General features: G+C 45.6%; 1 pseudogene; it reads right to left on the bottom strand.

Annotated features, from left to right (window-relative positions):
* LOC142784754 (uncharacterized) overlaps positions 1 to 11533 on the bottom strand; it is a 79155-nt pseudogene extending 67622 nt beyond the window's left edge.
* Between the last annotated feature and the right edge of the window lie 1977 nt (positions 11534 to 13510).

Genomic DNA, 13510 nt, shown 5'->3' with positions numbered 1-13510 from the left:
ATTCGGTACCGAATCGCATATAGATTGAATACGAATAGTAGTTGTATAATGTTCGAGTTGTTTTCGAATAGTAATTTAAACAATTTTTTTCTGAGAGTTCAAGAAATTTACAACATTTTGTTTGAAACAAAACGTTTAAAACTTCACCGAAGGACATTACGGTTTTATGTGTTTGACGGACAATAGAGCAATTATTAAAGCTATGGCAAGCTTGTTGACCGCAGAGAACAGAGCCTCGTCATGTTCTGTAACTGTATGATAAAACACAGCAGTCACTATTTCATCCATGTGGGCATTTGTGACTTGATTTAAGATAGAATCAAACAACCTAAATCAAACAAATTTGAACAAAACACCTCAGATGAGGTAGAGGCGCAATGAAACAGAGCAAGCTGTCATCAGAGCTTGGGGCTTGGCAGGAAAGCATGCATTTATCAGTTTTCGAAGCTATATCTGCAAAACAGTTTACGGAAACGCAACATTTTCGCTTATTGTTAGGCATGAATACGCTACCCTTCACCCCTTCATTACTACAAGATGAAGACTGGAACTGAATAATGCCTACAACTTCAGAACAGTTAAAAGTGTACGGGCAAGGGCAAAGTTTTCAGAATGACACATTCATCCGGCAATCCATGAGCATTTGCTATCGGTTCGTAAATGTTTGGGCTTCATCCAGACTACTTTATGGATTAAAAGAGAAGAAATCAGCATTAGCTCTTTCAAGGTTTTAACGGGGGGTTTTGCCGTTGGTGCTGCTTATTCAAAAACTATTTTTAAACAATATTTCACATTTTCACTATTCAATTCCAGTACATAATGGAATAGAATGCTCTTCAACTTGGTGCTGGAATCGAATAGCTATCAATTCGAGTATCATCGGGTAGCATTAGCATTTTCGAAATGAGTATCAATCGAATAGCATTCGCTCACCATTATACATGATCAGAAAAACTTTAACATTTATATGATTAGCTATCTATCAATGGACTAACGCTACTCGTGATCGCCCCCAATAAAGCTAGTCTCTATGAGTTGGTACTGAACACAGGCTCTATCTTGTGTACGTAAGAAAGGACTGTACGTCGCAAAAGAAGGCTGCGCAGGTGCTCAGGCGCTTTCTGCGTTCAAAAACTTTTGATCATAATCTGATCGATCGGAACGCCCTGCACCTGTAAGCTTGTGTAGGTTTTCTTTTCCTTTATTTGTTTTATAGATATCTCTTTCTATCCTATTTTCGACCCCTACTTCTGCGCCCCTGTTCACGGTATGCAACCGGCGTTTCTACTAGCTTCGTTTCCAGTGTATTTCTCTTTCTTTTTTTTTGCTTCACATGTCTCAATTTGCAACTACATAAAGCGACAGCCTTGTCTGTTTTATTTTCAGAATCCCCGTTTACCATCATTCCTTTAGCCTTAGCCCTTCCCCTCTGGTTGTTTGTTTCCTTCTGCGTAATGTTCTAGCCATGTCACTGTATCAATCATAGTACCTATCAATAAATATTTTTATTTCTTTTTGACAACACTTTAAATGCCTTCCAAAGAGTACCTATTGAAGCAGGCATACTAGTAACAACATTTCATGTGAGTACAACTGTACGGTCTAACAGAATGACCTCAGTGGAACGTGTCAGCAAGAGAGCGTAGGCATGATGTAACTTACAGCACTGTAACAAAATAACCGATCACCGAAAGAAAAAAAAATATAGAGAACACAGAAGGTCACTAAGCTTGGAAGAATGCCATATTGTTTGGGAAGAAAATAAACAGTTTTCTCCTGCCCACGATTTTTAAGTTAGAAGTAGAGATAACTCAATATACGTTTAGAAAAAGTGGTGCTTTTAAAGAAATTTATTATCACAGATGTCAATACCATTTCAACAGAAAATTATCTTATTAGACATACGTGACCAATAGTGGTGTTTAGAATAAGTAGTTAACAATTTCGAGTATATTGTACACAAGTATGGTACCGTGATGCCTATAGAGAAAAAGTGATTAACGATACTCGACACCCTGCTATGAGAGAGCTGAAAACCGTCCCATGGGTTTCACACTTGATGAGGTTGCATCGACGAAAATTTGGTGGAACGTGTTTTCAGGCAGTGTTGCACAATTTAGAGTATTCCATGTGTTTATAAAAAGTGGGTAACGACTTAGAGTACTAGGCACTCTACTATGAAAAAAAATAAAACCGTCCCGTGTGCCGCACACTTGAGGAGACCATGGCACGTGCGTTTACAAAACGTTAACGATTCAGAGTACTTGGTACTCTACTATGGGAGATCATAAAGCCGTCCCGTGAGACACACACCTCATGATGCCACATCGACAAATAATTGACGGAACGTACGTTAAGATTAAGTGTTGCATGATTTCGAGTATTTCATGTGCTCAGAAAAAATTGGTATCGATTTAGAGTACTATATACTTTACAACGTTTGTTCTCTGCTCTGAACGAGCATAAAGCCGTCCCTTGGACCTCACACTTGATGAGGTCCTGGTACGTGTGTTTTTAAAAAAGTCTTAACGATGTGAAGCTCTTGGTACTCTACTATAGGAGAGCGTAAAGCCATTTCATTGGGCGATCATAATGCCATTAACACCCCTGTGTTCAGAAGAAGTTGCTAAATATTGGGAGCAGGAGGTACTTTATTGTGGAAAAGCACAAAGCCATCCCGTGCCAACGAAGGGAACCGCAGACAATAGATGTATCGAACAAGTTTTTACAGAATAGTCAACATCAAAACAGATCAGGGGGCATTCTGCTGAAGTACAACGCTCACAACTTCACAACTTCATTTATGCTTTGTTTCGTCTTATCTCAATAGTGTCGTAGTTTTCACTCGTTAAACTGGAGGTATTATTAAGATTACTTCCTTCATACACGAAACTTTTAGTCCCCATTTCAGCTATTCTCGCACTTCAAGGTAAAAAAAAATTGGCAGATCTCACGTGCAGTGGGAATCAATAATGTGCGAAGCACGAATAAGAAATGATAAAACATTGGCAGCATATTCACGGAGTGAATGATGGAGAGTGGGGCGAAGCATTCGTCCGTTCATTCGCTCTTGCTTCCGTACGTCCATGCGTCCGTCTGTGTGACCGTACAGGCGTTCGCACGCCCATCCGTGCGTGCGTCTGTTCGTGCGTCCATCCCTGCGTTCGTTCATGCATCTGACCCTGCGTTCGTTCATGCGTCCATCCATGCATCTGTCTGTGTGTCCGTTCATCCATCTATTCAACACTTTAAGTACCACCATCTCGCATCTTTTCATCATATATTCTTCTCATAGAAGCACCGCCATCCAGTGCACATTCCAAAGACTAAACGATAGGTGGCACACGCACACTTTCTTACGGCTTGCGCTTCGGGTCTACTTCCCACTTTTAAACAGCTCGAGTTCATAGTATATACTAGTTCACTGTATTCATGGCACTGCCGCCCAACGCTCGCTAAACCTTTCTAAAACCAAGGAGGTTACGCCGAGTGAGTATAACGTACCAACCTTTTCCTGTCAGATAGTGCTCGATGTAAATGCTATTGCTGCCAATGGGGACTGGGAAATGAGAGACAGGAGAATTCGGCGTTTACTTTCTTACGGCTTGCGCTACGTATCTACTTCCCACTTTTAACCACCTCGAGTTCATGGTATGTACTAGTTAGTTGGATTCATGGCACTGCGGCTCAACGCTCGCTAAACCTTTATAAAATGAAGGAGGTTACACCCAGCGAGTATACCGTAGCAACCCTTTCTTGTCAGATAGTGCTTAATGTACATGCCAATGGCTGCTAATGGGGATCGCAGCGTCGGCGTTAAATAAAAGCCGAATGCTCCAGTCTCTCATTCCCGATTAGCAGCCATCAGCATGTACAATGAACACTATTTTTTATTGTTCAACAACGCACGGAATAAATCTCCCACCGGCACCACCTTGGAGGTCAAAATGTAACCATTATTACACACTACGACTCTACGATGGACGAACGGGTGCCGCTATAAACAGCTTCGCCCCTAATATGTCACTTTAAAATCAACACAACCTTACGAGGTGGAGATAAGTGATACCGTAGATGGCTTCGTGGCATGATTATCATGTTCAGATGTGTCTTTTACCTTCGTCATATATTCATGTCACATGATACCAAATTTAGTATTTGTGGAGCTATTGAAACGGCCGCGAGCATGCTATGAGCATGGTATGCTGTCATCTTCTTACATGACACGCGTGTCAGGATTATCATGTTTGCACTAGTCATATATTTCGTCTTCCATTGATGTAACGTAACACCAAATTTGGTATATGTGGAGCTAGCAAAACTCGAGCACTCTATAGTCTCACGCCAGGCGCGACCAGGGTCCGTCGGCGTGGCACGACGGCAACCGGCACGAAATGCGACATGCTGCAGATCGCGCCAATGCTTTAGCCGCACAAGGCTGCATCTCCCTCTTTTCGTGACGGAGGGATGCCGGACGCAATGAAACGCGCATGCGTCAAAGCAACGCAGCTCGTCGTGCGCGTGCGAGTATAAGGGAGGACCGGTGCCTGAGTGTATCATGACCGTAGCATGTAGTCATGTTGTTACATAACACACATCTTATGTTCATCATGTTTGAACCAGCATCACACCTTCGTCATCCATTCACGTTCTGTAGTACCAAATTTAGTACAAGAAAAGCTAGTGAACTGGTTGCCAGCACATCATGATTGTGGCATGTAGTCATGTTGCTACATGACACGCATCTCATGATTATCATGTTTGCACCGGTCACAGGCCTTCGTCATTCATTCACGTACTGCAATACCAAATTTGGTGTATGTGACGCTAGAGAAACGGCCGCGAGCACACAATGAGCGTGGTATGTAGTCATGTTCCTACATAATACGAATGCCATGATTTTCTTGTAAGGGTCTGTCGCTTGTGCTTGCCATCTGATCATGCCATACCATACTAGTTTCGCAACATGTCTTGTTAACGAAACCCCCGCAAGAGCTTCAGGACCTTGAAATGTATAACATGACACTCATAACATCTATGTCATAATTTTTATGTTATGATTTTTGTGTTATGTCATACGGTCGTGTTGTGTCAAACCAAGTTTGGTATCGATACCATTATTGAAACGGCCCGGAGAGTTAAAAGTCGTAGGCGGCTAGATAGATAGATAGATAGATAGATAGATAGATAGATAGATAAATAGATAGATAGATAGATAGATAGATAGGCTCAAAGTCACCGTAGTTCGCTATGAAATGCTTTGCATTTAAAAGCGTACTCCTTATGCATGTTACACAACTTAGGAAGGATTCATCTACTATTGCACAAGAGCGCAGGATAAATTTTAGGAGCGGAACTTTATGCCATAGATCGTGCGTCCGCGATTTATGTAGTAGTAGTCATTCTCGTAGTAGTAGGTAGCCACCATTTATTTAGTTTGGGGAATGTGCGCTGGATGGCGGTACTTCTGTATGAAGAGTATATAATGAAAAGATGTGAGATGGTCGTACTGTGAGAGATTTGGCGTAGTGGTCAAGTATGATAGACGAATGAACAACGCGAAATAGACGCAATCACATAACACCCCTCTTTAGATTAGTTGCGTGATAACTCACATCGGCTAAGATACTTTTGGAAATTAAGATTAACTTTCATTACGTGTTTATACAGTGAAGCCGACACATGTCTACCACTACGTGAATCCCGAAATTTAATTAATTTGGTCTAAAAAGTAGACCTGTATTAACATTACAATTGCTTCTAATATAATCCAATATGCTTTCTTGGCATTTTTGTCTGGTAGCTCTTAATACTATTGTACGTGGTAGAGAAAACGAGCCCTTCGATTCACGCATTTTTCTTCATTTGGTTTAGTGCGCCAGAGCTGAATGGTTAGCTTGTTTAGTTTGTGTTGAGCACACGGGTGAGCAGATATCTCGCACAATATAGGAGGGAGCAATTTGGCTTTCGCCTAGGCCTATAAAACTTCAATCAAAAGCATCTCATTAACTTTTAGATGTAGTGTTCTGCACACATATGGTAAAGAGCGATCTTTGTTGGGCTGATAGAAATGAAGAAAATTTGAGCGGCTTAGCGTGCATTACCTAAACTGTGCACTTTGCTTTTAATTTATTGTATATTTAATTTGAAATTTTCCTCTCTTTATTATTGTTAGGAAGTTCAAGGCTTTACTCAAAAGGTTCTTTGTGAGATGAAACTGAATGGCTGTGTTGCTTCCTTCCATATAGCTTTAATTATCCGGGGCTTGAATACGAATTTCAAAGAATAATGATTTCTTCAATAAAGATGGACTTGATTATACAGTTAACTTTCTCAACGTGTAATGCAGTGTAGATGAAGGATGGTTCAGGTTCGTTGAATTCGGTTTGGGCAAACGTAATCTGCTATGTAGACATTTTTATGGCATTTTAAGACAACTACATGTGCTGCAGCACTCGCGCCTGCGGTCTTTGGTATAGGTGTTCTAGAAACTTTCGTCGGGCAGCCCTATTTTTACAATCCTGTATATTTGTGTTCCTCCTGCATGAAGGCATGCGTCCATCCATCCATCCATCCATCCGTCCGTACGTTCGTTCGTCTGTATGTATGTATGTATGTATGTATGTATGTATGTATGTATGTATGTATGTATGTATGTATGTATGTATGTATGTATGTATGTATGTCCATCCGTCCGTCCGTTTATCCGTTCGTCTGTCAGTTGATATAGTGAACACACCAACGCCATCTCATATTTTTTCATCATTTTCTCATCACACACCAAGTACCACCACCCAGCGGACATTCCAAGGGCCAAACGGGAGATGGCTACCTATTACTACTACTGTAACGAGGTTTATTGGGCGAACCAAACGGGCAGGTGGGAGATTGGAGATAGCGACAGGACGAGGAAGATGGAGGAGCTCGAGCGCCGATCTCGTGGTGCCATACTCTGCGATGATGCTTACTGTTCCCTCTTGTTGTCATCATTCCTTCACTATAACTGCCCCCGTCGAGAAAGATCAAGCCATCCTGGCGATCTAACAAGTAGGAACGAGCGGGTCGAAGTACGGCTTCAAGCGGTCCACGTGAACAATATCGTGTCCACGCCGACGGTGGTCACCGGGTGGCGTAAGCGGTTCAATGGCGTAATTGAGCCCAACGAGCAAGGCGACCTGATGGATCCTACAGCGACGACAACCAACATAAGGCATGATGGTCTGTAACTACAGCAAAGGTGCGGCCATATAAGTATGGGCGAAATTTCACAATTGCCCAAAGTATGGCTAAGCACTCTTTTTCGGTAACACTATAGTTTACCTCAGCCTTGTTGAGCGTTCTGCTGGCGTAGGCGACGACATACTCAGGGGATCCAGCCTTGCGTTGAGCGAGAACTGCACCGATACCGACACCGCTGGCGTCTGTATGGATTTCAGTTGCTGCCGTGGGATCATAGTGGCGCAATATAGGCGGAGATGTCAGGAGACGGCGAAGAGTGTTAAATGCGTGATCACATTCGGAAGACCATGATGAGATGTCCTTGGCACTGCTTAAAAGTTGGGTCAAAGGGGCAATTATGGAGGCAAAGTTGCGCACAAACCGACGAAAGTAGGAGCACAATCCTACGAAGCTGCGTAACTGTTTTACAGTCGTTGGTTTGGGGAATTCAGCAACAGCGCGTAGTTTAGCCGGGTCGGGAAGAACACCATCCTTTGATACGACATGACCGAGAATGGTGAGCGTCCGAGCAGCGAAGTGGCATTTCTTGAGGTTCAGTTGGAGATGCGCATTCTTCAGACACGTGAGGACATGTTTGAGGCGTACAAGGTGTGTTGCGAAATCGGGTGCAAAGACAACGATATCGTCGAGGTAGCAGAGGCATATGTTCCATTTCAAACCCCGCAGAACCGAGTCCATCATGCGCTCGAATGTGGCCGGCGCATTGCAGAGGCCGAAGGGCATGACATTGAACTCATATAGCCCGTCCGGTGTCACGAATGCTGTTTTTGGACGGTCACCATCTGCTAAGGGCACCTGCCAATACCCCGAACGCAAATCTAACGACGAAAAAAACTCGGCACCTTGAAAGCAATCAAGGGCGTCATCAATCCTGGGCAAAGGGTATACGTCTTTGCGAGTGATCTTATTTAAGCGCCTGTAATCAACGCAGAAGCGAATTGTACCATCCTTCTTCTTAACAAGAACGACAGGTGATGCCCATGGACTTTGGGAAGGTCGGATAACGTCGCGCTTGAGCATATCGTCAACGTGTTCGGTGATAACCTGACGTTCCGTGGCGGACACACGGTATGGTCGCTGTCGTACTGGCGCGTTGGAACCTGTGTCGATGCGGTGGGAAAAACTGGGAGTTCGGCCAAGGGTAGGTTGAGCAACGTCAAAGGATTCACGGAACTGGTAGAGCAGCTGTAGGAGCTCAGAGCGTTCAGATGGCGATAGTCCGTCGGCAATCGATGAATCGAAAAGATCGCAAGGTGGTATATTGGAAGGGTTGAGGGCACTGATGGCGTCGTAGTCACCGGAACAATCTGGCGGCATGATAAAAATTTGTTCTTTATCAATGGCATGCACGTGTCCAAGAGATTCACCTTGAAACAGTTCAACGGGATACGGAAGGGGATTGATGAGGCAAAGAGCACTGTTTCCTTCAGAAATAGAGAGGGTTGAATAAGGCAGAAGAAGTGATCTTCGACTAAGGAAGAGGCTTGATGGCTCAAAGAATGCAGCTTCGTTCCTAATGCCGTCACAGAACACGGGGAGCAACACAGCTGCTGTCGGAGGAATTTCAGTGCCTTCTTTGACGACGAGCTTGTGTACGGCGGGCTGAATGCGGCTGGTTGGTTGGTCGTAAAACGGGAAAAGTTCAAGCTCCGACCTTGCACAATCTATAACGGCATGGTTACGCGATAAAAAATCCCATCCAAGTATGATGTCGTGTGAGCACGACGACAGGACAATAAACTCAACAGTGTAGTGGTCCTTCGCGATCATCAGTCGGACAGTACAGGCGGCTACAGGCTGAACCGGGTCCCCATTCGCTGTTTGCAAGGACATCATATTAAGAGGCGTCGTCACTTTTCGGAGCTTGCGGCAAAGTTTAGCGTCTATCACGGAAACGGCAGCACCAGTATCCACTAGAGCATATGCTCGAGTACCTTCTACAAAAACTTCGACAATATTCGACGGCAATGTCCGAGGACTTGAGCATTTCGACAGCGCAGTTCTTGCCTCCTGAACTGCGGCGGTTTGTTTCCCTCGTGTTCAGGAGCTGGCCGACGACGCATGGGTGACAGGGAGCGACGACGGGGTGAAGGTGAGCGACCAGACATAGTACGCGGACATTCCCGTGAAGACGAGCTTGACTGAGGGTCAGAATTTTCCAGACGGGATGGGGAAAGGTCCATGAAGCTGTTCTGTGTACGGCCGTCTGTGTATCCCGGCGCGCGACGATGGCAGTAACGGGCGATATGGCCAGGGCCACCGCACGCAAAACAGATGGGCCGGTTATCGCGCGTTCTCCAAGTATTGGCGACGAGGGGACCAGTCCATGCGGCAGACGGGTGAGTCGAGGCTGTGGTGGCAATGGGAGGAACCCAGGCGGTGGACGGCTGAGTCGGGGCTGAGGTATACGGCAGTCCCTGGAACGACGGGGGGTGGTGTCGCTGCTGCCGCTTTAGTGCCTCAGCGTAAGTAAGAGGCGCGGTGACTGGGGGCTGCTGCAAGGGCACCGGCATAGCCTCGGAAATCTGCTCCTGGACCACATGTCGGAGCATGGGAGCCAATGGTGGTGGGTGTCGCAGTGGCTGTTGGTGCGAGAGCTCCTGGCGTTGAGCAAAAGGTAGCAGAGAAAGCTGCCGAGCCACTTCCTCTCGCACGAAGTCTTTCATTTGTGCGAGAAGGTTTGTCTGGTCAGACATAGCGTCCAGTGCGGTCACTGGTTGGACTGTCTGGAATGAGCGTCGCGTCTGAGCTCGTTGCCTCCGCAATTCATCATAGTTTTGACACAAAGTCACTACTTCTGCCACAGTGCTTGGAGACTTCGCGAGAAGCATCTGGAAAACGTCATCGTCGACGCCCTTCATAATGTGCTGTACCTTCGCACTCTCGCTCATGGAAGCATCGACGCGCCGGCAGAGATCGATCACATCTTCTATATATGATGTGAAAGTTTCACCTGGCTCCTGTGCCCGTGTGCGCAGACGTTGTTCGGCGCGTAGCTTCCGTAAGGCAGGACGACCAAAAACGGCACGTATTGCCTCCTTGAAGGCGGACCAATTCGCGAACTCGGTTTCGTGGTTCGTATACCACAGCTTGGCCACGTCGGTGAGATAAAAATTGACAGTGCCTAACTTAGCAGCGTCATCCCACCTGTTGGGTCCACTGACTTTCTCGTATGAAGACAGCCAGTCCTCGACGTCCTGGTGTTCGGTGCCGGCAAAGATCGGGGGGTCTCGCTGGTGAACCGGGCCGGGGCAAGTAGGAGCCGCGAGAGGGGTTGTCTGTTGGGCAGCGTCAACTTGCATGGTCGATGGCAGGGTGCGAGATCGGAGTTCCAGCTTGTAGGCGATGTGGTTACCCAGCACCTCCACCAAATGTAACGAGGTTTATTGGGCGAACCAAACGGGCAGGTGGGAGATTGGAGATAGCGACAGGACGAGGAAGATGGAGGAGCTCGAGCGCCGATCTCGTGGTGCCATACTCTGCGATGATGCTTACTGTTCCCTCTTGTTGTCATCATTCCTTCACTATACTACATACATCGAGGACGCATGGCCCACGGCTTAGGGAGCCTCACCACTAAAAAACAAAATGCTCGAGCCAAGACATCTGGGAGGTTGAACACGAACCGAGCGATCAATAGCTCATACGGGACGTTTCTCAGATGATATTGCACATGGTTAATGGTAGCGCCACTTCCATTCTACGGGAAACGAGCACCATTACTCAGCGGAATGATGCTGGTGGTGAACCTTTATTGTGCGAACAGCGGAGTTGCAAGGGAAACCAGCGCCATGTGGCTCAGCTGCTTTACAGCCAGCGGGAAATGCGTGCGACGAATGTTCTTTGCCACTTTCTGCGACTCGCCGAACATCGCAGCCCCTAGGCAGCAGAAAAGTGTTCATCGAGGAACTGCTTGTTGCACACACGACTCCTATAACAGATTGCTCCTTGCCCGCTATTAACTTCCCAACCGAAGCTTCAAGCTCTTTAATTTCCTGGTACCGGAGTAGACTGACACCGGCTCCCTCGTGTAAGTACGGCACTGTTGCACCGAGCTGCACAGAACAGCACGTTTGTCGTCTTTGAAGGCAGTTACTCATATTACAATGGGTTAGATGACGTTCATTGCGAGGAAACCTCCGCATTGAAGAAAACTGCTGCGCAGGTGGAACTTACAACTCGTTTGCGACATGCACGGCAGCGCTCCGTAGGAACCCATGTGGCCCCTGAGACCACGTGGTACCTCCAAGCACGTCATGCCGATGATGGCGCTGGCGTTTTCAGTGATGGGCATCGCACAAATGAAGAAGCAACACCTTTTAAAGTGCCGTTTTTTCGCAGATTGACAAGAGCAATGCGGCGAATCCTTGAGGTTTACGAACTGACTCAAGGGTCAACTGTTAGGCTAAGCAACTTGCGACTTATCATTTGCTTTAGATATGTCTGACTTGTTATGCCCACAATTTGCTCTCGGGTGCAAAAAAAACGTGCCACAACAACAAAAAAAAATTCTGTGAAGGCTTTGCGACTGCGTTTTGCAGGCATATTGTAACGAAGGAAAAAAACTGTCAGTGAACGCGATATGGCGCACATAACTAAATTGATGGACGAGCGCCTTGCAAACCGGAGAATTTTGTGTTCGGACGCGGCGCCTTCATATTTGTCACTGTCTGTGCAGTGGTCGAAAAGAGAGGGCGCTTCCGGTTGCTGTCCCCCGAGGCATCTCGCTGTCGGAAGTTCGCGCGCTTTTTCGCTGACCAATGGGCAGCGGTATGACTTTGTGAACGCGCGTAATGAGTCAGCATCAGGATATCCCAGGCCGCTGCCCTCATTGTAGGCACGTTGACAGATAAAACTTTCAGGATGTGAAAGGAGGAAAGAGGCCAGTAATAAACTCAACAGTTGATACGGAGTATCCTTATTTTGTATCTTCGTGTTTGTTGTTTTTGTCTCGTTTATTTTTTACTCGCTTATAAGTTGCACCACTGCTAATTATCCAGCGTTTGCGGTGGACAACATGAAGTTATTCTGAACCTGGTGGTATAAACTGGTGAGCACAAAGACAGTCACACAAGAAGAACGAAATGAAACAGGTAAAAATTTACTTTTAGTTTTCGCCACGCTCCAATATATACTCAATATCAGACAAGCGCAAGCAGAAATCTGGTCACTTAGTAATGGCCAATTATATCACGAAAAAACACGCAAAATTTACGCTCACTGTGAAATATACAGATGGGTCTGTAAAACAAGCATTGGCTTTTACAGATATACGAAATGCTATACAAGTTTGCAGGCTATAGTACCACTGTGCCGAAAAATATCTTGATCTTTCTGATAATCAGTAAACCCGCAACATTCAATTGTTTCGAGTAACTGCATAGGCTATTTTAATTGATATTTGAGATGTTCGGTTTAACGTCTCAAAACCACCATATGAATATGAGATACAGTGTAGTGAAAGGCTCCGGGGATTTTCACTACCTGAGGTTATTACGTGCACCCAAACTTGAGCAAACGAACTTACAACATTTCCGCCTCCATCGGAAACGCAGCCGCCGCAGCCGCGATTGAATCCCGCGACCTGCGGGTCAGGAGCCGAAAACCTTAGCCACTAGACCACCGCGGCGGGGCTAGGTTTTCTTAACCTGTTCAGATCAGTGGACAGCGGTTGTTCTGCTCGGCGGATGACGTGAAAATCGCGGACTTCATCGCGCCGTGGCGTTCGCATTTCAGTGCAGAAGTAAATGCTTGCGGCCCAAGTATTGTGTGACGTGCATAGAAATAAAACGCATCACGTAGTCAAACTTTAGCCCTCTAGTTTCTCTCCAGTACGACGTGCGTCAAAAGCATATTATTCTCAGTTTATTCTAATAATAGGTGTCATTCACTCAACCTTAGTTATGGGTGTACTATTTCCTGTAGCTCCTATTTCATGTAGGACTTTTGAATGCTCTGTTGTCGGCATAAAATTCCATATACAACAGGAGCGTCGTCAATCTTGACGTAATATAAACTCAGAAACTTTTAAGGTAGGCTTTTTAAATTTATATTTGAACAATTTTCCCCAAGGCAAGCATGGATAACAGAAAGAGCGCGACGAAGAATGATATTGAAAATCAAACTTTCGGAGATGATGCGACGCCGATTGCCCACCTTTTTTGTTGTTCTTTTTCTGTGGCTTCGTACTCAAGTAATCCCCCTCTTGCAGCCTTAAACATACACGAACTGGCTTGACACTTCACACTATTGAAAGACGCGAACATTATTC

This window comes from Rhipicephalus microplus, unplaced genomic scaffold, assembly GCF_043290135.1.
Source record: "Rhipicephalus microplus isolate Deutch F79 unplaced genomic scaffold, USDA_Rmic scaffold_15, whole genome shotgun sequence".
Classification (NCBI taxonomy): domain Eukaryota; kingdom Metazoa; phylum Arthropoda; class Arachnida; order Ixodida; family Ixodidae; genus Rhipicephalus; species Rhipicephalus microplus.
This window is presented reverse-complemented; position numbering and strand designations above follow the sequence as displayed.